We start from the raw sequence: 22,884 nt of genomic DNA on the forward strand, positions 1-22,884 counted from the left end.
CAGGGGAGGCTGAAACATTACCTTTAAATCTATCATTACTTTCAATCTGTTCCCCTTTATCTTCCTTGATTAACAATAAAACAAATAATTCATAGAATAATCGACAGCAATGCGTAAATGGAGTAAATGATTATGCTTGTGGAACAGCGCAGATTGTCTGTAGTTTGTGTGCTTGCGAAAGCTAGAACGTGAGATTGTTTAATTAACAACGATGGCATTTATCAATTTAAATTACGTTAAATGCTCATGACACATCACAGCTTTTGTGAGGTCTGTGTTCTAAACGTTATTGTTCTGCACTCAACCTAACCTAAAAGTTTATTCTCAATAATTTAAATCGATCTAACTAAATTTAGCTCTGTTTTGTGATTTGAATTTTGTAACACAAGAAAGCTATAACGTGAAACATTTAAGAGAAAGCTTTGGGATTACTTGCCACTTAATTGTTCAAGTTGCCATCCTTGTTAATTAAACAACCTCATGCTGTAGCTTTCACAATAGCGCACAAACTACAGACAATCTGCCCTGTTTCACGAGCATAATCATTTACTCTATTTACGCATTGGTGTCAATTATTCTGTGAATTATTTGTTTTATTGTTAATCAAGGAGGATGAAGGGGAACAGGTTGATAGTAATGATAGATTTAAAGATAATGGTTCAGCCCCCCCTATTTCCAGCTCACCAGCTGCCACTGAATTGAAGCTATCATAAATTAACTGTCCAAGGTGAACTTTTGTTTTGGAGCTTGACTGTAACTATGCAGAAAGCTCACTGTAAAAAATTAGGGACAGAAAGGGACAAAGTGAGCAGGGTGTTACTCTTGGAAAGGCTGTTAGCACAAGGAAAGTTGCTGTAAAGGTGGGGCTATCACACTTTGGCCTTCTAGAAAAGCACCTGTTAACTTTGCCATCTTCATTGTGAAGTCAGTATGATGGTTCAAATTAGATCTTGGATCAAAAATTGTTTTCCAAACTGTCATTAGTTTTACTTCTCAGGGTTCTACCATCATCAGCTGAATGGTATGGCACAGTCCCCATTCCTTTGCTGCAAAACTATTGCTGACTCATGAAGTGAGTGTCCCACTCCCCATATATTCAAAGCCCTTGTGATTTGGATGGTCCTTCTCTCCAGCCCTGTCAGTACCACTTCCTCTTTAAGGAACAACACTCATTTAACACAAACACCTCTAGATCAATTAAGTCTGTTCTGCTTCTTTCGTCCCTCTTTCAATCTAACAAAAACGTTTGTAATGTAGAGATCAAAACATAAACTCTACATTACAAACTAATGTAGAGATCAAAACATAAACTAGCTTATTCAACATGAAATTTTCCTTTGTTCATGAATAGTTATCTTCAGGAAAATATACAATAGTAATGGAGATTTAAATTTAGCTTGTCAGAGGTTTCCAGTAATTGCTTTATTTGGCTGGGATCCAAGGACTTAACATTATTGCCTGTGTTAAGTAAATGTTTTGCCCCATTTAAGATTATGATGCCATTCTCAGTCCTAATGGGAAGTTAAAACCCATCTTAAAAGGACTTCATGATAAGCATGCCTGTGGTGTTCCCATCAACACCACTGAACGGTGAATTATGTACAATGGCTGCCTTCTAGTGGCACTGCAATTAATACCATAATTGTCCTGCCATTAAAATATGTGACAATTGATCTTAACTCCCGTTAGAAAGGTAAAACCCAGCAACACTTTTTCACTGCTATGAGTAAGTCAAGCACAGGAGACACAGAATGACATATGTTGACCATGATTGTTAAGTCTATATTGTGGAAAACCTCATTATTAGCACTCTACATTTTAAAACAACGCATGAAATGATAGGCTTAAGAAAAAAATGCAGGGACAGTCAAAATACTTAAACAGGTACTGGGGCATTATGCTGGCCAATGTAATTTTTAAAAAATTATTACCAAGATTCTGCATCCCTTTTTATGGCAACCCATGTCCTAAACAACTCCCTGAACACTAAACTCTCTTAGCAGGTATACCTCATCAGTGACAATATACCTGATGACATCTCTACTCAATACATAAATGTAACAGTGCATCAGAATGATTTTGATTGGTGACAGCTAACTAGCACAGCACTATATTTGAGTGCCTAATCCAGTTTCTGAAGTTCCATAAACAATTGTGAAATCTCTTTCTGCAATTTTTGGTCAAATGTATTTGTTTCTCCTGCAAATACAGAAAAATTCCCTTTTAACATTTTTAGTAAACTTGCTCATTCATTATGGATATGAATGGAAAGACTAGATGTTTTGTCCTTTTAGCAACAATAGTCCAGACTTCAGTTCTCTTTTTAACCAGAAATCTCTGAGGATCTATGAGGCCATGTGCTTTAAAGATACACTATTTGTGGTGATTAACATGTCTTTAAAAAGATTTAGCTGAAGTGTTTGAGGACAATTTAGGACAATAATTGTCTCCAGATTCATTTAAAAAGGCAATTGCAGATATTGTAAATGACAGTCAGTTCTGTACGTGACCATGCAGAGGCAGGCTGTTGCCTTTTGCTGTGGGCACCTTATTAGGAACAGCAGCATTCATTTTGCCAAGCATGGAAAAGGAGCTATATTATGCAAAGATTGTAATCACATTGCGGTCTGGAACAGCTCATCCATTTCCCTTCCCTGACAGAACATCATGGGGAATATTTCGGAGAAGCCTCATGGCACATGGAGAATACTGCTCAGAGTGGATTTAAAATGATCCCCTCATTAAAGTAAAAAATCACGCTCAGCTGTCAAACGATGAATGTCATTAGGTGGTGGACTGCAAACACCATGCAATTACTCAAATCTCTCATTGAATGCATTCAAACGTTGGTTTTTCAGAAACACCCTAATGGCTTCCTTCTGGGAAAACATCAGAAATGATACCAGAGTAATCTTTGTCTTCACTTGTAGTTCCCCTTGTAAGCACCATAACAATGGTTAGATGCATAAATTGTTCTAAGCAAGGCAAAACTGCTTGAAGATTACAATATATTCATATTTGGTAATAGTGACTGCAACTTCAGAAACAACTAATTTATAACATTAATAATCCCCTTTCTTCTCCAAAGTATTTTAAAAAGCCCCTCTGGCCAAGAGTGAACAGAAAATATTAAAACTTTACCAGTGTCTTGTGAAAATAAATAGATGCATACACATAATGAATAGTATAAACCACAGGAGGCACCCTGTGACAAAGAATAGTCTGCTTCTTAATTTGTGACTTAAAATCACAACAAGAAAATCACAATGAAAGCTGAAATGAGACCAACCCACAGACAATTGAGTTGGCTTTGTCAGGCTGATATTGATGCATTTGTATTCTAGCCATGAGGAGATTTAGAGCAAATCCTCAGAGCTGACAGGTGAGACAGCTTGTCAGTGTTGCTGTTTCAACACGTACCATCGGTGTGGAAATCAGTCATTGTGCACACCAAGTGTTCACCCGCCTGAGAGAGTGGGATCTTTGTTGAATAACAGATGGGCTTCAGAATCAGCTCACACTCATCTGCAGTGAATCAGCTGTGATGAAATTAGTCATGCCTCCCAGCGGCAAGTATGGGGATGCTAATTAGGAGCAGATCATTTTTACCTCAGCTCTCACGCTGCCTTGCTAGTAGAAACCTGCACTGTGTGTTAGAAATGCAATATGTATACAACACACCATTAGTAAACAGCATGGAGAACACATTGACCAGAAAACACTGAACAACATACCTAAATATATGCTTAACTATACAGATTTCATTGCAGAATTTTGAGGTAATGTCTCTGACATACATACTCCACTGACACATGAGAAGCATATGAGACACTTACGGAACACAGAAATGTAAGCAACACAATTTCTGAATATTTAGGTTTTCAGGCTTGTAGCTGTGTTTAATGATTTGGAACCATGAGGTGCATCCAGTGCACATGCTAGGCAAAATTTATAGAGTGAACAGTCTATTTCAAACCATATTTTGCATAAAAACTGCTTGGCTTATGACAGAAAACAGCCAAAATCAATCAGTATAAGGTCAGTGTGATGATACATGGAACAGGGATGTTAATGAATACATACGTTTTCTTTTAACAAATGATAGCTATGTAACTGGTAACCTATGTAATAGGAACTTTACAACAATAACACATTTCAAGAAAGAAAAAGGGCACACTCTTTCATTCTAGGGACCTTATCAATTTTATTTAGTACAAACATACAAATATGTTCCTAATAATTTACACTGTAAAATATATTTTATATTAGGTTTAATAATGGTTTTATAATGTTTGTATGATAGTTAATACTGTTTTCCAAAAAGGTTTGTTGACATTACATTGTTTACATTGTGGCATTAAAATTCAAAGAGATCTTTTGATTACTTTTTAATACACTAAAGAGCAATCTGTCACATTCTCATAGTATTAAGATGATTAGAGGCCTTTGCACAGAGAAAGAATGATTTCTTATATGACAATTCAATTTTTTTTTTTTTTTAAACAAGACTTTCCTTTTAAGTCTGCTATAGATAGTATTTGTCATGGCATATGATTTCAGTTTTCACATAAGAAATCATTATGTCCCATCTTGTGTAGTCTGCCATTACAAAACAAAAAGTTTGTGATTTTTCATTTTGTATAATCAGATACAATAGAAGCAGGCTTACAATTTAGCTCTGAATCTGTTTTTAGCCCTGTTAAACAATTACCAACAAGACTAATTATGTATCATCAGTAACCTCAAAGTAATGTTTTAAATACACAAAACATGATAATTTTATCCATCTTAATAGTCTTAGTTGGAATTTGCGATTATTTGCAAGCACTAATACTGGATATTTCATTGAAAAGGTTACGTGAAAACTTAAACTAGTCACATCAGTATCCATGGTGACCAAACAATAATGGATAATGGAGCATAACACTCCTCATGTTGCTTAAACTGAGGTTCTAGGAAAGATAACGTAGATAATCCAACCTTTTGATAATGTATCTATATAAAGATATAATACCACTTTTGTATATTGTTAAAGAGCGGTATCAAGTGTACAAATGAAATCACAGAAATGAATGGGTATTCCTAGTTAATTGCTAATAATGCATTGCCAATTACTCCAGACTGTGAGTGACTTATAACCACTGGCTGCTTTGTTTACAAGGATTTACAATGTTGTTCCCATTTGTTTTATATATTCATAATTACTTTAAATAGTGTTGCTCTAGCCAAATGTAATATACAGCTCCAAAAGAGTTGGTTATAACATCAGTATTTCTAATATGCATAGGAGTTCATTTATTTTCTTTTGTGAAGTATGTCAAAGAAATGTGTAAAAGTGTGCATTAAGGGAGAGATTACTCTTCTTTGAGCACCTTCCGGTTTTTCAGGCATTTAAATTGAAGGCATCTCCACTGTCTCTGTTGTGTCAACTCATTAGAACCTACCAGCAAACACTGCTTCCTGTAGTTAATGGCAAGGTGTCAGTGCTCCGCCTCCTTAGCTGTCGTGCTTTTGTTTTCCTTGTGTTTTTCCTGCCCCGCTCCCCGCCCGGTCTCCGCCCTCCTGATTGCCTGCACACCTGCTTTCCATCCCCTCGTCAGCCTTGCCCTATATGTTCCCTGCTTTTCCCTGTCCTGTTGCTAGTTCGTCACAGTGTTTTTCTCTTGTTTCGTCCCCGGCGTTTGCTTTATGCTTCTGTCTGCCTGTTTCCCGTTTTTCGACCCTGCTTGTACCCTGACCTCGTTTTTGCTCCGTTTTTGCTCCGATTTCCCGATCCTCGCTCTGTCCACGGACTGCCTCCCGGTTTTTGACCCTGCTTGTTTTCTGATTAGCGATCTGCCTGACGATTCCGTTAAAGACGCTTGGAACCCGAAGCTCCCGTGGTCCGCGCCTGAGTCCCTGCCTGAGCCCCGACAGTACGAACTAGCCATCATGGACTCAGCGGACCTACCCCAGCTGCGGGCTGCACTGGAGCTGCAGGGCGCGTTGTTGGGGGGGCACCAATCCCAGCTGGGAACCATCGGCCGGTCCCTGGAGGGCCTCGCTGCCAGCCTCGCCAGCGTCACGTCCCAGCTGCAACAGTTGCAGCTGAGCCAGGGTAATCGCCTCTCGCCGCCTGCGGCGGCTCCCCCACCAGCTCCACCAGTTCCCCCGAGCCGGGAGCCCCGTCTGCCTCCTCCCGAGTCATACGCGGGGGATCCAGGAACCTGTCGGTCGTTCCTCTCCCAGTGCTCCCTGGTTTTCGAACTGCAGCCCTCCACGTTTCCCACGGATCGGGCGAAGATCGCTTACGTCATTACCCTGCTGACGGGACGTGCCAGGGAGTGGGGCACTGCGGTCTGGGACGCCGGCGTTTCTTTCTGCCATTCCTTCACGGCCTTTGCTGAGGAGATGAAGAAGGTCTTCGACCGATCCAGACACGGTCGCGAGGCTGCAAAGGAGATGCTCAGGATTCGCCAGGGGCGCCGGTTAGTGTCGGATTTTGCGATAGACTTCCGCACTCTCGCTGCCACCAGTGGCTGGAATACAGCGGCGCAGTACGACGCCTTTCTCCACGGCCTTTCGGAGTCCATCAAGGACGAGCTGGCCATTCGGGAACTGCCGGTCAGCTTTGACGCCCTGGTGGATCTGGCCATCCGTGTCGACCAGCGCCTGTCGCAGCGGTGCCGGGAGAGAGGAGCCAGTGGACTGCTGAGCCCCTTCCAAGAACTGCCCGCACCGGTTGTGCGTAGCCCCGCCATTCTGCCGCCTACTTCCCCGAAGCCGATGCAAGTAGACCGCACTCGCATGACTCGCCTGTCCCCGGCTGAGCGTCAGAGGAGGATCAGCGCCAGAGCCTGCCTGTACTGCGGTCAGCCAGGGCATTTCGTGGCGACCTGCCCCGTTAAAAGCCAGCGCTCACCCGTAGCAAGGGGAGTACAGGTGAGCGTGACCCCTTTAAACCAGTCCCCTGAGATCCGCCCTCTTTTTTCGGCCACTCTGCTCATCAGGGGTCATTCCCATGCTGTCTCTAGTTTTAATCAATTTGGAGGCCGATGGGAGTTTCATTGATGCCGGCTTGGCGGCCCGATTGCAGCTGCCCCGTATTCCGCTGCACTCGCCGCTAGAAGCCCACGCCATCACCGGGGCCCCTCTGGTCCGCATCACCCACGCTACCCCCCCTGTGAGTTTCCTCATCTCCGGCAACCATCGCGAAGAGATCGTTCTGCACGTGTTAGACACCCCACAAGCTTCCGTGGTCCTGGGACACCCCTGGCTAGCTCGGCACAACCCTCACATTGACTGACAGGGCAACAAGATTCTGGGTTGGAGCCCGTTCTCCCATTCCCACTGTCTTCGCGATGCTCTGACTCCGGTGTCACCTGACGCTGCCGCACCCGAGGAATTCCCGGACCTGTCAGCAGTGCCGCCGGAGTACCTGGACTTGAAGCCAGTCTTCAGTAAGTCCCGCGCCACCTCGCTTCCTCCGCATCGCCCCTACGACTGTGCGATTGATCTCCTGCCCAGCTCCTCACCCCGAGGGGGCGCCTGTACTCCCTGTCTCCGCCGGAGAGGAGGGCCATGGATCGCTACATCCGGGAGTCCCTAGCCGCTGGGATCATCCGCCCGTCCTCCTCGCCTGCCGGGGCCGGGTTTTTCTTTGTCGGTAAGAAGGACGGCTCTCTCCGTCCCCGCATTGATTACCGGGGTCTCAATGCCATTACCGTCAAGAATCGCTACCCCCTACCGCTCCTGTCCACTGCTTTTGAGTCGTTGCAAGGCGTCTTCACCAAACTCGACCTCCGCAACGCTTACCACCTGGTCCGTATCCGTGAGGGAGATGAGTGGAAAACTGCCTTCAACACTCCATCCGGGCACTATGAATATTTGGTCATGCCGTTCGGGTTAATGAATGCCCCAGCTGTGTTTCAGTCTCTGGTAAACGATGTCCTCCGGGACATGCTGAACCGGTTTGTCTTCGTTTACCTGGACGACATACTCGTCTTCTCCCGCTCCCTGTCTGAACACGTTCAGCATGTCCGTCGGGTTCTCCAGCGCCTGCTGGAGAATCACCTATATGTCAAAGCGGAGAAATGCGAATTCCATCGGAAGACCGTCTCTTTCCTGGGTTTCGTGATCACAGCAGGAGAGATCCAAATGGACCGGCAGAAAGTGCGAGCTGTAGAGGAGTGGCCTTGCCCCACTTCCCGTTGAGAGCTGCAGCGCTTCCTCGGCTTTGCAAATTTTTACCGCCGCTTCATTCGGAATTACAGCACGGTAGCGGCTCCCCTCACTGCTTTGACATCTGTCAATAGGGCTTTTACCTGGTCCCCGGGAGCCGAGGAGGCGTTCCGCAACCTGAAGGGCCGCTTCACCTCAGCGCCCATCCTAACCCAGCCCGATCCTGCCCGACAGTTCGTCGTGGAGGTGGACGCCTCGGACGTGGGAGTGGGGGCCGTCCTTTCACAACGCTCTGCTTCTGACAACAAGCTCCGCCCATGTGCTTACTTCTCCCACCGTCTCTCACCCTCTGAGCGTAATTATGACATCGGTGACCAGGAGCTACTCGCCGTTAAACTGGAGGGTTGGAGGGGGCGAAGACGCCGTTCCTGGTGTGGACCGATCATAAGAACCTGGAATACATCAGGTCGGCTAAGCGTCTGAACCCCCGACAGGCCCGCTGGTCCCTGCTGTTTTCCCGGTTCGACTTCACTCTGTCCTACCGACCGGGAACCAAGAATGGGAAACCCGATGCTCTGTCTCGCCAGTTCGCGCCAGCAGACGAGATCCAGGAACCCGGCACCATTTTGCCTGCCCGATGTGTGGTCGCAGCGGCGCAATGGGACATCGAAACCATCGTCCACGCTGCTCTCCGGACCGAACCGGGTCCTAGCTCCTGTCCCCCTAATCGCCTCTTCGTTCCTCGTTCTGTCCGATCCCAGGTCCTGCAATGGGGACACTCGTCCAGACTCGCCTGCCATCCCGGCGCCCGACGTACGGCGGTGTTCATCAGTCGGCGGTTCTGGTGGCCCACCCTTAAAGAGGACATCCGCAGCTTTGTTTCTGCCTGCTCGGTCTGCGCCCGGAACAAGACCTCTAACCAGCCGCCTGCTGGCCTGCTGCAACCCCTGCCGGTTCCCCGACGACCCTGGTCCCACATCGCGCTGGATTTCGTCACCGGTCTGCCCCCATCTGATGGTAACACCACCATCCTCACCATCGTTGATCGGTTTTCCAAGTCCGTCCACTTCGTCCCACTCACCAAACTCCCCTCTGCCAGAGAAACCGCCCAACTGCTTGTACACCACGTGTTCAGGCTGCACGGGCTGCCCACTGACGTGGTGTCTGATCGGGGTCCCCAGTTCACCTCTCACTTCTGGAGGGCTTTTTGCAGGCTGCTGGGCGCCACGGTCAGTTTGTCGTCCGGGTTCCACCCCCAGTCCAACGGCCAAGCCAAGCGGGCGAACCAGCAACTGGAGACTGTGCTGCGGTGTCTCACCTCCCAAGAGCCGTCGGCATGGAGCCAGCAACTGCCATGGGTTGAATATGCCATCAACTCCCTGCCCTCGTCGTCGTCGGGACTGTCTCCCTTTCAGTGCTGTCTAGGTTACCAGCCCCCCCTGTTCCCAGCCCAGGAGGAGGAGGTCGGTGTCCCCTCAGCAGCTGCGTTCATCCGGCGATGTCACCGCACTTGGAGGCGTGCGCGGCTCGCCCTGCTGCGAGCCTCAGCCCAGACTAAGCGCTTCGCCGACCGCCGTCACTCCAAAGCCCCCCGCTATCGCCTGGGTCAGCGGGTGTGGCTCTCCACTAGGGATCTTCCCCTCAGGACAGACTCCCGCAAGCTCACTCCTCGCTTCATCGGGCCGTTCCCTATTCCCAAAGTGATCGGTCCCGCGGCGGTCCGCCTTAAGCTACCGCTCTCGCTCCGCCGCATACATCCCACCTACCACGTCTCCAGGATCAAGCCCGTCGTTCGTAGCCCCCTCTGCCCGGCTCCGCAGGCTCCTCCACCTCCTCGCCTGATCGACGGGACCAAGGCGTACACTGTGCGCCGCCTGCTTAAGGTTCGGCGACGGGGGCGCGGACTCCAGTACCTGGTTGACTGGGAGGGCTACGGCCCCGAGGAGAGGTGTTGGGTCCCTGCCAGGGACATCCTGGATCCTGCCCTCATCAGGGACTTCCACCGCCGGCATCCTGGTGCACCCGCTAGGACGCCTGGGGGCATCCGTAGAGGGGGGGGTACTGTCAGTGCTCCGCCTCCTTAGCTGTCGTGCTTTTGTTTTCCTTGTGTTTTTCCTGACCCGCTCCCTGCCCGGTCTCCGCCCTCCTGATTGCCTGTACACCTGCTTTCCATCCCCTCGTCAGCCTTGCCCTATATGTTCCCTGCTTTTCCCTGTCCTGTTGCTAGTTCGTCACAGTGTTTTTCTCCTGTTTCGTCCCCGGCGTTTGCTTTATGCTTCTGTCTGCCTGTTTCCCGTTTTTCGACCCTGCTTGTACCCTGACCTCGTTTTTGCCTGCCTCCTTGCCTCGTTCGCTTGATTGCCTGCCTGTCCGGTTCCCCGACCTTGCCTGCTCCGATTTCCCGATCCTCGCTCTGTCCACGGACTGCCTCCCGGTTTTCGACCCTGCTTGTTTTCTGATTAGCGATCTGCCTGACAATTCCGTTAAAGACGCTTGGAACCCGAAGCTCCCGTGGTCCGCGCCTGAGTCCCTGCCTGAGCCCCGACACAAGGTGTGGAAAATATTATTCAACCTGTTTAGCAGTAGGTAAGGGTTAAGAATGATTAACTGTATTTCTTGTTCATCTTATTCATGGCTACCCCCCCCACACCCCAACAAGATATTGAGCAGTAATGCCCAATCAGTTCCTGCAGATTGTTGAGGTTCTGATTGCATTACTGTTCCATTTAAATAGGGCCCTGCAGCAAACCATGTAATTATATCTTTTTAAGAAGGTTCATGTGGCACTTTCATAACGGCCTATATGTCAATACAGAGGAATGAGACATGATGAAATATATATGCTAAATGTGAAGTAAGGAAGCAAGTTTCAGACAGATGCCCCAGGTCAGATCACTCACCTGCTATGACAAATATGGCCAATAGAAGGTTCTCTCTTCCCTAGGTAAACACCTTTTACAATGGATGTTTTTGGTGAAGGGTGGGGCGTGCTAGACCTGTGCAAAATCGTGCTGGTTTTAATTATGAGGGATTATTCAACTGAGTTTAAATTAGGCATAAAATAACAAAAAAAAAGATACCCAGCTATGAACTGTGCTGGCAGTAGCTGACAACTCAAGAAACAGCAAAAACAAGGCCAAGAAAGCCATTCCAAAGCCACAAATGTGCTATTCTTTTTACCCAATTCCCTTTGCCCAGTGAGGTCTACAAACAAATCTTTTGGGAGTCACAAAATCTATGTTCTCAATGAAGACTCGCTGTAACAAGAAAAAATATCATTATCATAATATCACTGTATAAACTAGGGGTGCTCACAGTTTGAAGGTGGAGGGACCAATATTACTTCAGAGAAGAACATGGGTGGCTTGTTAATAATTGTTCATTAATAAGTTATCTGCAAACACTAATTTAGGCTGATACTGGGGCATGTATGCATGTAGGCCTTTCCAATGCCTTAAGATTCTTGAAACAGGAATGGTTCTTTTTTCACATATATGTAAATCCACAGGTGTGATTACCCTTCAAAGGGCAAAAACACAACTCCAACTACCACTCACTCATATACAGTACTTTGCCTACCAACAAATGTACTCTCAATACTATTCCATTAGCATTACAACTGTTACAACTGTAATTAATTCCACATGAAGTTTTATTTCATTTGTCATACATGCAAGTGTGAATCAAACTGGTTGATTGTTCAAATAAGCCTGGCAGTGTAAATCGGTTCCAGGTTGTGTGGCTGGTGCATTGTGGGTAAATTGTAGATATACATGTAAGGGTGAAGGGGGTGTCCTTCTTCTCCAGGATGAACATGGACTCAGAGCAACAATGTCTCCGTTTCAGAAGGCAATATCTGTGATTTATATGCTAATTGGACTTCTGGTATTTCCCTGCCTGCACCAAGGGCTTTTCTTGCCTACAGTGGGGCTAAAACGTGCGTTTCTTCTGCTTATCTAATGAAATGCTAAAAGGGCTAAGCACAGATCGCAGAGCGGGTGGTGTGCTGAACGCGACACTCTCAGCACGTCCCGTGTAAATCCACAAAGTTACTAAACCTAAACTTAAACTACATCACACATCAAGCTGGAACACAATGAGATTGAGAAACTGGAGTGTTTTATTGATTGTTATTATATTAAAATGAGTTTAAACATGATGCAAAGCGCCTGAGAGAACTATTAAGTTCCAGCAAAACGGACTCTGAAATGACTACGGCGGAAGTCAGAAGACCGCGCGATGTTAGCATCAATGAATGAACAGATGAAGCAGCTAAGAAAGTTGGATCTGCCATTGTGCGTATGTATATGTATATGTGTGTGTGTGTGTGTGTGTGTGTGTATATATATATAAAAATAAAAGGATAAGGGGAAAGAAAAATAAGGGAACGGGGATGGTCAGGTAGGATGGAGGGGGAGGTCGGGGACTAGGGAAGAGGTTGGAATACTGAACATTGGTTTTGGGTGGAGGACATTCACTCACTAGTGGTGAGACAGAAAGACTATTGATAAATATTGTATCTATTTTTATTTTTGTTTCTGTTTTCCTTTTATTTATTTATTTTATTCTGTCATCATTTGTTTGTTGTTTCTTCACCTTCATCTACTTGCTGTAATTCAGTAATATTGTTGATCCTGTTTATTGCCTTTCTTATCAAGCATTAATAAAGAGGTCCTCCAATGGAGGGGGTTGGTGGTGGGCAAAAAAAAAAAAACTGTAAAATTACATAGCACAGCGATGTTATCTGTGCGAAATATACAACCTCTTTCCCTCTGATGTTCTGTAAAATTGTCACCTTTCATACAATGATGTGAACACTTCTCTGGTTACATATTGTACAGACGAATACCTGCAAAGGATATTAGTGTTCAGCATAAGGAAGTTCATAATCTTTTTGACTTAATATTGTGGTGATAAATTTAAAAATTGCATCCATGTGTGAGGGTACTAGGTATCTTAATTACTAACGTCTTTATTTTTCCACTGATTTACCTGAGAAAAAAATGTACATTAGACCTCTGCAATGCCTTTTATTGCTGCTCCATTTAGTGCCATTCTGTTGTAGCTGGAAAGTAAGGTTGTCTTGCACAGTGTACTCATATGAGTACAGATAATTATGTGCTATCTTAAACATATGTCAAATAAGAGGTTGTTTTGTGTGCATTAATGTATATTTGAAAGGCACCCAGACTTTCTTCTCTGAATTGGACAATGGGTGGAGGAGGTGACTAGGGGGGTGTGACATTGTAAGTGTGTAAGGGTTGAGACGACCTTACCAGAGATGCTTAAATAATAATGTAGTTTACATTAGCAGTGTATAGGTTATGCATTTGTTATCTGTATGATGGCAAATTGTAAGTAGCTCACCACAAACAATGTATTGTTTAACATGTATATCATCTGTAATAAGAAAGTAATGAACCCTAATTTTTTTTTTTTTTTAAATAAAGAAATAAAGTGCTAATACCCTTCGAGGGAAAGAGGAGAAAGGCTGGGACATCATGAGGGGAAATCCTAGCTGACTGCTTCATGTTTGATAAGGATCAGAGCCAGTGGTACCACTTAAACTACAACTACCTATACCCCTTCTCTACCTCCCCTATGTGACGTTCGGATTTTAATGTACATCGCCTTAACAATAATATGTAGGAAATTCCACATGCCTGTCATGGGATGTTGCTTTCATCGGATGCTTTTTATGACACGTAATTAGAGTTGTACAACAAACAGTGGCAGATCCTGAACCTGCAAAGTCATTTGGTTCTGTGAAAAGGGAGGCATCACCCTTGCACACATGCCCTTCTATCCATATTACATTACATTATTTAGCAGACGCTCTTACAATGTTATCCATTTATACAGGTGGATATTTACTGAGGCAATTGTGGGGTAGGTACCTGCTCAAGGGTACAGCAGCAGTGTCCCAGCAGGGATTGAACTGGCAACCTTTTGGTTACGGGTCCTGCTCCTTAACCACTATGCTACACTGCTGCCCCAGTTGTGTTTAACAACAACATCCAGTAGACAAACTTCCGTCTAACCCCACTTCTCTTGGAGCTGACCACTCTGTGCACTCAAGCACAAAGGAGCAGTCACAATCAAACAAGAATAAACAAGGGCTCTCCTAGAGACCCCTCTTGACTGACAAGATTCTTTCAGACAGCAGGCTTCTTTTTGGGAATGTGCAATTTCTGTTGCCCCCACCCACAGTAAAATACGCACTTTAGGTAAAGGGTTCTGGTTGGGTGGGGATGTTGCTTTTGAAGACATTGTCTTTGGTTTGGAGGGAAGTGTGTTGATGAGGGGAGGAATGGGGGCTTAGAGGGCACGGCTCAATTGGGCTGAAATTCAAACACTGCGTTCACACTTCACCAGAGACAGTAATGGGCCATTTGAGCATTCCTTCAGGACTACATTACTGTGTCAGGCAGCAGTTGAAAATTTCTCCACTGCTAGAAAATCACAGCAACACACCAAGAGAGCTCTGGGTTTAAAGTGACATTGTTTTACTATTTATTTTTTAATTACTCTATTTATTATTTTCTTGTTTGGTATGAACAAGTACAAATGTAGAATGGAAGAGTGGAAAGCACTTTTGTGCATTTCAGATACACATATCTCATTGGAGATAACTGTAGTTATGAAGTACAGTCATAATTACACATTTATAAAAATATAAAGCCTGACTAACAGAAAATGTCAACTACAAATGGCTACTGCCATATAGTAAACATATTGCTTTCCACATAAAATAAAAGTATTCTTCTGGATGCAGCAGTTTGTTTATTAATTTAGTTTAAACTTAATTTCCAAGGGACAAACCAAGTCTATGTACCATGCCAAGTCTAACCAAGGTCTGCCAGTTTATTTTCACACTAATTTGACACGGATTGACTTTGGTTTGTTGCAATGTCATTGTTTTTTCTCCTGTTGTTCTGCTTTATTGGTATTTGCCTGCACATCAGACTAATGAGAAAAATAAAAGGTAATATTGAGCTGAATTTAAAGCTTTGTGACTATGAGGGAGGGAGTTGAGTGCCCCACCTGTTTAACAGCATGAATATTCATGTATGCATATGGTACAGCTCAGAAAGCTCTTGTTCAAGAGGCATTTATTGAAGGCGCTAATTGGAATGCTTAATTTGAAAGTAAGCTGCTGTGGTCAAATGCACCCTTGAACATCTGATTGGCACTCTGCTGAAGAACAAGCACAGCATATGGGCACAAAGAAAAGCCAAGGACAGACAGCTCTTTAATGAGGGACACACTGGATTGTGCACCAACAAAACACACAGGGAAGCTCTAAGAACACTATTTAATTCAATTTGATGGAAAGGACAACATGATCCTGCTAACAGCGATAATGCTGAACGTGTGCTTGAAATACACCGGCATAAAAAATAGATTAAACAGCCCATTAAATTTAGTATAAAGACATTACACTTTTAAATTTGAAAAAGCATTCACTGTTGTTTTATGAAAAAAGACCATGCCATGTGTTATGTCATTCACACAACACCTATTCATTCACATAAACATCCAGTAACCAGCTCTCTCTCACCACAGAATTCAATTCAAATTGAATTAAGTTCAAGGGCTTCAGGGGACAGTATTTTTGTTTATTTTGTTTTTTTTCTGAGAATGACACAACGAACATTGCTCACATCATAATGAAATCCTACAGGACACTTTTTCGGCTGTATCTGCCCTTCACCCTGAGAAAAGACTGAGAGCTCATTAAACAGGACCTGCAGTACACTCTTGTAATCAGCTAAGGTTTAGGCTAATTTTTTTATGCTTTTTCCCCAAAAGAAAGAATTCTAAGTTCTGCTATATTAGCAACAATTAAATACAGGAGGAAAAAGAAATCTAATTTACTTTGCTATGCCCAGAGAATGGCAATTTCTGGTTAACAACCAGAAATGAAAAGCCACCACAGAGGCATTCTGGTTGAAGGGCTGTTATGTCTTTTAGGTTAACTGGGAGGCTTTTGAAACCCCCATCATCTAGTGGTCTGAGCAGACACCCTAAATGAGTATTCCTCCACCCTTTGACATGTATGTATGGCTTTCATTCACAGTAGTTCCCAACAGAGCAGTGTACCATGTAATGGAAATATCTGGACTGCAAAGCATCCCCTGGAATCTACCGCAGAGCTGGACTCTTTTCGAGAGAGGGTGACTGCAGTTTGTTTGGGCTGACACTTCATGTTCCACTCAATGTGACAGGAAGTCTTCTTTGCTACTCTTATTACATCACTGCGCCACCATTATCTCAATACCTAACACACAACACACACATAACAAGAACTCGTTTTTAAATGGAGAAATATATTGAAAGGAACAATTTTCATCAAAATGTGTCTTTCCACTAAAGCCCTCCTCCTATTTAACCATTAATTCTGAGTAATTTAATTTTGCCATCCATTCACACATATTCACACGTAATTCACTACCTGATTTACCCAAAGTAGCCTGGAGACTGCTTTCTAGTACTGAAAAATGGAGCATTTGAAGGTTTTCAATGAATTTGGTTTTTGCACGCAATTATTGATGACTCCCTTATTAACCACAATTCAGGTTACTTAGTTTTAATGAATTATAATTATGCAAGGATGTCAAAGCCAACAATTATTTTGAACTTCATTTAAAGACTGAAAACTGAGTTTGAAAAAAAAAACATCAAAAACTGGGGTGCTAAGCAGTTTTTTCTAGGTATTAAGAGAGTATTCTCTTTATCTAGTGAAATTAATGAAGTCTGACTCAAACATAACACACACATGAGAATTCAGGCACGGTTTATTCCACTGCAATGAACCAGAAAATGTTCAAACAGAAATGTGCCATGATGAATGCAAGTGTGTTAGTTTACAACATTAACAACGGCCTCCCTGATTGAGACATCACACAACATGATGGTTATATTAATATGTTTAAAGTGAAAAGGACATTTCCAAAGAACAAAAAATTAAAACTCCTGGCTGAGGGAATTAACAACAAATCCAAGAAGTTGATACTGAATTTAACGGTCTTCTAAAACCTACAAAAATAATACAAGTGAATGGTGAGAAAGACATGAATTCTCCTCCTTGTGCTTTCAAGAGGGACTTTCTCAGGCCATGCCTAAATTAGAGGCAGACCCCTGATCAAATCATTAGCAGCTGCATCCCACCAACAGGAAGGGGGAATCAGCTACAAGCTGCCAAACCCAAGAGAGGTCTGTTAAATGCATACCCCAGCAAAGCATGAGCATCGCTGCATGGGCGTCCCTGTCCACAGGCACTGGGTCTCGTAACGTGGTGGATGCATCCCTGGCTAGGGTTAGAATGCATTCCAGTCAGAAGCAGAGCTAATTATACCCACAATTCCTCAAATAATGCTGCTCTGACTTTTTGACAGCCATTTTCCCACAAGTATTGTCAGATACTGTCCAAAAAATTTTGTATATCCTAAGCAATATTTCTCAATAGAAATTCCTCATAGAGCACTGCTGTTGAAGGTCTCAGTGAAACACTTTACCTGAATGGCTATTTCAAATATACATCCAGCTGTACAAATGTGTAAGTAAAATATATGCAGTGTACATCATCCTGTAGATTGGTGCATGCAAAACCAATGCATGAGGTAATAACATGAAAAAGGATGTTGTTCAAGTTAACCTCGTTATTTCTGCCTGCTAATCAAGCAAGGATAACTCATTGTGTAGCAGGGTGTGCTGAAGCAAACCCAATCCCATGACATTTCTGCACCAGTTACCATCAACACTATATTACTGTGCATCTTTGGTTGTAGCATTAAATCATAATTCCAGTAATCGTGAGTAAGCTCCCTCAGAGCAACACCAATACAGTGGGGAGAACAAGTATTTGATACACTGCCGATTTTGCAGGTTTTCCCACTTGCAAAGCATGTAGAAGTCTGTAATTTTTATCATAGGTACTCCTCAACTGTGAGTGACGGAATCTAAAACAAAAAACCAGAAAATCACATTGTATGATTTTTAAGTAATTAATTTGCATTTTATTGCATGACATAAGTATTTGATACATCAGGAAAACAGAACTTAATATTTGGTACAGAAACCTTTGTTTGCAATTACAGAGATCAGACGTTTCCTGTAGTTCTTGACCAGGTTTGCACACACTGCAGCAGGGATTTTGGCCCACTCCTCCGTACAGATCTTCTCCAGATCCTTCAGGTTTCGGGGCTGTCGCTGGGCAATACGGACTTTCAGCTCCCTCCAAAGATTTTCTATTGGGTTCAGGTCTGGAGACTGGCTAGGCCACTCCAGGACCTTGAGATGCTTCTTACGGAGCCATTCCTTAGTTGCCCTGGCTGTGTGTTTCGGGTCGTTGTCATGCTGGAAGACCCAGCCACGACCCATCTTCAATGCTCATACTGAGGGAAGGAGGTTGTTGGCCAAGATCTCGCGATACATAGCCCCATCCATCCTCCCCTCAATACGGTGCAGTCGTCCTGTCCCCTTTGCAGAAAAGCATCCCCAGAGAATGATGTTTCCACCTCCATGCTTCACGGTTGGGATGGTGTTCTTGGGGTTGTACTCATCCTTCTTCTTCCTCCAAACATGGCGAGTGGAGTTTAGACCAAAAAGCTCTATTTTTGTCTCATCAGACCACATGACCTTCTCCCATTCCTCCTCTGGATCATCCAGATGGTCATTGGCAAACTTCAGATGGGCCTGGACATGTGCTGGCTTGAGCAGGGGGACCTTGCATGCGCTGCAGGATTTTAATCCATGACGGTGTAGTGTGTTACTAATGGTTTTCTTTGAGACTGTGGTCCCAGCTCTCTTCAGGTCATTGACCAGGTCCTGCCGTGTAGTTCTGGGCTGATCCCTCACCTTCCACATGATCACTGATGCCCCACGAGGTGAGATCTTGCATGGAGCCCCAGACCGAGGGAGATTGACCGTCATCTTGAACTTCTTCCATTTTCTAATAATCGCGCCAACAGTATTTGCCTTCTCACCAAGCTGCTTGCCTGTTATCCTGTAGCCCATCCCAGCCTTGTGCAGGTCTACAATTTTATCCCTGATGTCCTTACACAGCTCTCTGGTCTTGGCCATTGTGGAGAGGTTGGGGTTTGTTTGATTGAGTGTGTGGACAGGTGTCTTTTATACAGGTAACGAGTTCAAACAGGTGCAGTTAATACAGGTAATGAGTGGAGAACAGGAGGGCTTCTTAAAGAAGAACTAACAGGTCTGTGAGAGCTGGAATTCTTACTGGTTGGTAGGTGATCAAATACTTATGTCTTAAATTAAATAAAATGCAAATTAATTATTTAAAAATCATACACTGTGATTTTCTGGATTTTTGTTTTAGATTCCATCACTCACAGTTTAAGAGTACCTATGATAAAAATTACAGACCTCTACGTGCTTTGTAAGTGGGAAAACCTGAAAAATCGGCTGTGTATCAAATACTTGTTCTCCCCACTGTAGCTCTCAGCCATCAGCACATCTCCCTGTCCAGTCAGTACTTCTGTCATTCCATTATAGAGTCTAGACTACACAACTAAGGAGGTGGCCTTAGACCTTCAGCACTTAAAACACACTTATAAAAAGGCCTCTGATTTACAGGTGGAAATGCAGCCAGATGGGTTTGCCTTGGTGTTCTGATCAGCCATTATTGCCACAATGTAGATGGAATTGACTGCACAAAAACACTCAGTTGGGAGCCTTGTGGGGAATCAAAAGGGACAAGAATCTGGCATTTATGAACACCATCAGACAAGTAAGAACTGGAAAATTTTCAACAATTAAAGGACATATAACCAAAGTGGTTCCTCTCAACTGTCAGCTTAAGTGAGCTCATTATTAACTAAACCAAACTGCTAATTAATGGGTGCTCACTGCACGGGCATGTTGCTGCACCTGGCCCACTCTTTCAGTTTGATGCATTAAATCTTTGTATTTACTGTACAGCTTTTATTAATTATGTTTGCTTTTCTCAGTCCAGATGGTTGACCAGGAAAATACAGTATATCTTTATAAGGAAATATCAGCATAAGAGAAGTACCCAAAAAGCTCCTCAAATAGTTCAAATTGTGTAGCATGGAATCCCTTACTGCAAAAATGATGCATTTAACATTTGGTTTAAAAAAAAACAGATTATATTTACCCCTGTAATTCCTTGTTTTTCTCCCTTGCAGTTCATTTGTTGCTTTGAATTTGCCAATTGCTTGAATGTGCTGCCCTGAAAGCCATCTGGAAAACTGTCCTCTACGCAAGTTGTTGTTTATGTGATGTTTAAGTTAACTCAACCAACATAACCAACAGATCTGAAACAAATATGAATGTGCGCCAATAGAAGGTTTACGATGGAGTTCTTCTGAGCTCAAGGCAAAGATCTTAAAAATAGCAAATTAATAATAGCAATAAAAGTCATTTCTCTCTGAAATGCACTCTCAAACACATAAACTTCACCAGGCTCAAAGCAGAGAAAATGCCACTGTGTCAGTGAATATAAAACAAAACCTACATTTTCAGAGAAAATTTTACTGCTTACTGGTCTTCTATTAAGAAATATGTCTTAAATCTGCTGAATCATCTCAGGTTAATGATTAATTCCCCACAGTGAACCTTACCACTTGTGCAGTCACCTTCAGACATGGCCTGGGTTGCATAGGTACACTTTACTTTGATATGTAGAAGACGATATAGCTCTGGGCTTTCTCAGAGCTGGATGCTAAGTACACCATTAATGAAAGCCTGTCCTAGTTGGTGAGGCAGCCCTGCTAGGCTGTGGCTAATGAGGTCTACCTCACTGACTCACTCTCTCTCTATTTTCTCTCATGCCTGTGTTCCTATAAATCATTTTCTTCTCCACATTTGCCAGGAAACGTCTCTGATAGATCATTATCAGAGACCACTGTCAGACATGTAGAACTGTCAGATCTCAATTCAGTAACAAAAACAAAAGAGAGTTTGTTTTTGCTGTACAGGGAAAATGCTTTTTCTCTTAATTGCATGCACTACATTCGAATAAAGATGAAATACAAGGACAGGCTCCCAATGTCTGGTTTACATTTAATCTTCCATAAACATGAACAATCTGATGGTCTATCCTCACTAATTTGTTACCTGTAATCAGTGCCAGCTGGTGGTGATACTGGGTGGGTGGGCTAACAAATGCATTATACCCATCAATAGTTCATGCGGCAGCAAAATAAAGAATGAGTACATTTTGATTTTTTTGCAGCACTTTATACAAGCAGTGATTGTAGTAGATAGCCTACCGACATCATGAATGTTCAATTATGTTGCATGTTTCAAACCATTAGCCTAATGTTCCCTTACCATCTTCTTATTTGTCATTTGATTTGAAAAATAATTAAAACTCTTTTAAGGGTGGTGCCGGGGGGTAAACCGCTAAATCGCGGAAATTTGTTGCTTTATTACTGCGATAAGTAAAAATCATTACCGTCACAGCCCTATTGTGAGGGACCCCAGAGATGGGTGAACACCAGTAAGTGGGGTGCCCTGGGATGGGAGAAGTACGGTGGGTGCGCAGGACGCCTTGGTGCGTGAAGCACATGGGCGCGCTTCCCAAAGGGGAGGGCAGTGTGACAGAGTGCTGTCACTATGGTTGAGTATGCGCTCTGACTGCCATACCAACGAGCCTGGCTCTTTGGGGTCACGGTCAAAGTCGCATGTTCGGTACCCCGTAGACACAGGTTCGAGGCTGGGTGGGGTGACTGCTCTCGCCCTTCGCTACAAATGGTGTTAGTGGGATGGCTTGCCACGAAGCTATCGGAGGTGTGCCCGGTGTGTGAGCCGTATGAGGGACCCCCAAAAGTTTTCAATGTACTTTAAGACATTTAAGATTGATACACAGATGGCATTCTGGTTTGGGAAAGTTTAAAATCTTGCTTCTAAATTGTTGATAACTCATGAGACTATCCATTTTTAAAGTGCTCTGTAGGTTACTCCATGTGAATGGAAATCTAAATGCAGTCTTTCCAAATTCAGAATTCACTTTAGGTACATGGAGTGTGAGCCAGTCATGTGTCCGAGTTTGGTAAGTCCCTACTGATCTGTCCAGAAGAGATGTAATATAGGACGGTAATTTGCCAATAAGGGCTTTGTAAATAAATAAATACCAGTGCCTATCACGTCTCTCCGAAAGAGAGGACCAACCAACCTTCTCATACAGAATGCAATGATGGGTGCCATAAACATCACCAGTAATAAAGCGAAGGGCAGAATGATAAACTGAGTTCAGAGGTTTGAGGACAGAAGAAGATGCATGCCTATAAATCACATCCCCATAATCTAAAACTGACATGAATACTGCTTCAATAATCCCTTTTCTACAAAACAGAGGGAAGCTGGCTCTATTTCTATAAAAGAACCTAATCTTCTGTCGTAGTTTAGTCACAAGATTGTCTAGATGATATTTAAATGTAAGCTTTTCGTCTAGCCAGATGCCAAGATATTTATATTCTGCGACTCTCTCAGTTCTGGAACCATCCGAAATCCTAGGAGTATGGTCAATATCTCACTACATTTTCCTCTTCATTGACGCCCATTATAAGTAAAAAGCTTAACGTGGCTTAATGTCCCAAAACAGCGATTAATGATCACCAAATTTGTCTGACATCTCACATGTCACAAACACTATCTCCTATCAAAAAAGCGTCCATACTCATAGGATTTCAGTTTTGATTTTTTGACAGGTGGAAGTGTTTACGACAAGAGATGTAC

At 43.7% G+C, this 22,884-nt stretch overlaps 1 protein-coding gene across 1 annotated transcript in view; it reads right to left on the reverse strand.

Annotated features, from left to right (window-relative positions):
• The window catches only part of c8h11orf49 (chromosome 8 C11orf49 homolog), a 51,543-nt gene that overhangs the window by 10,556 nt on the left and 18,103 nt on the right, over positions 1 to 22,884 (reverse strand). The window lies entirely within an intron of this gene.

The sequence above is a fragment of the Megalops cyprinoides genome, chromosome 8, assembly GCF_013368585.1.
Source record: "Megalops cyprinoides isolate fMegCyp1 chromosome 8, fMegCyp1.pri, whole genome shotgun sequence".
In the NCBI taxonomy this organism is placed as follows: Eukaryota; Metazoa; Chordata; class Actinopteri; order Elopiformes; family Megalopidae; genus Megalops; species Megalops cyprinoides.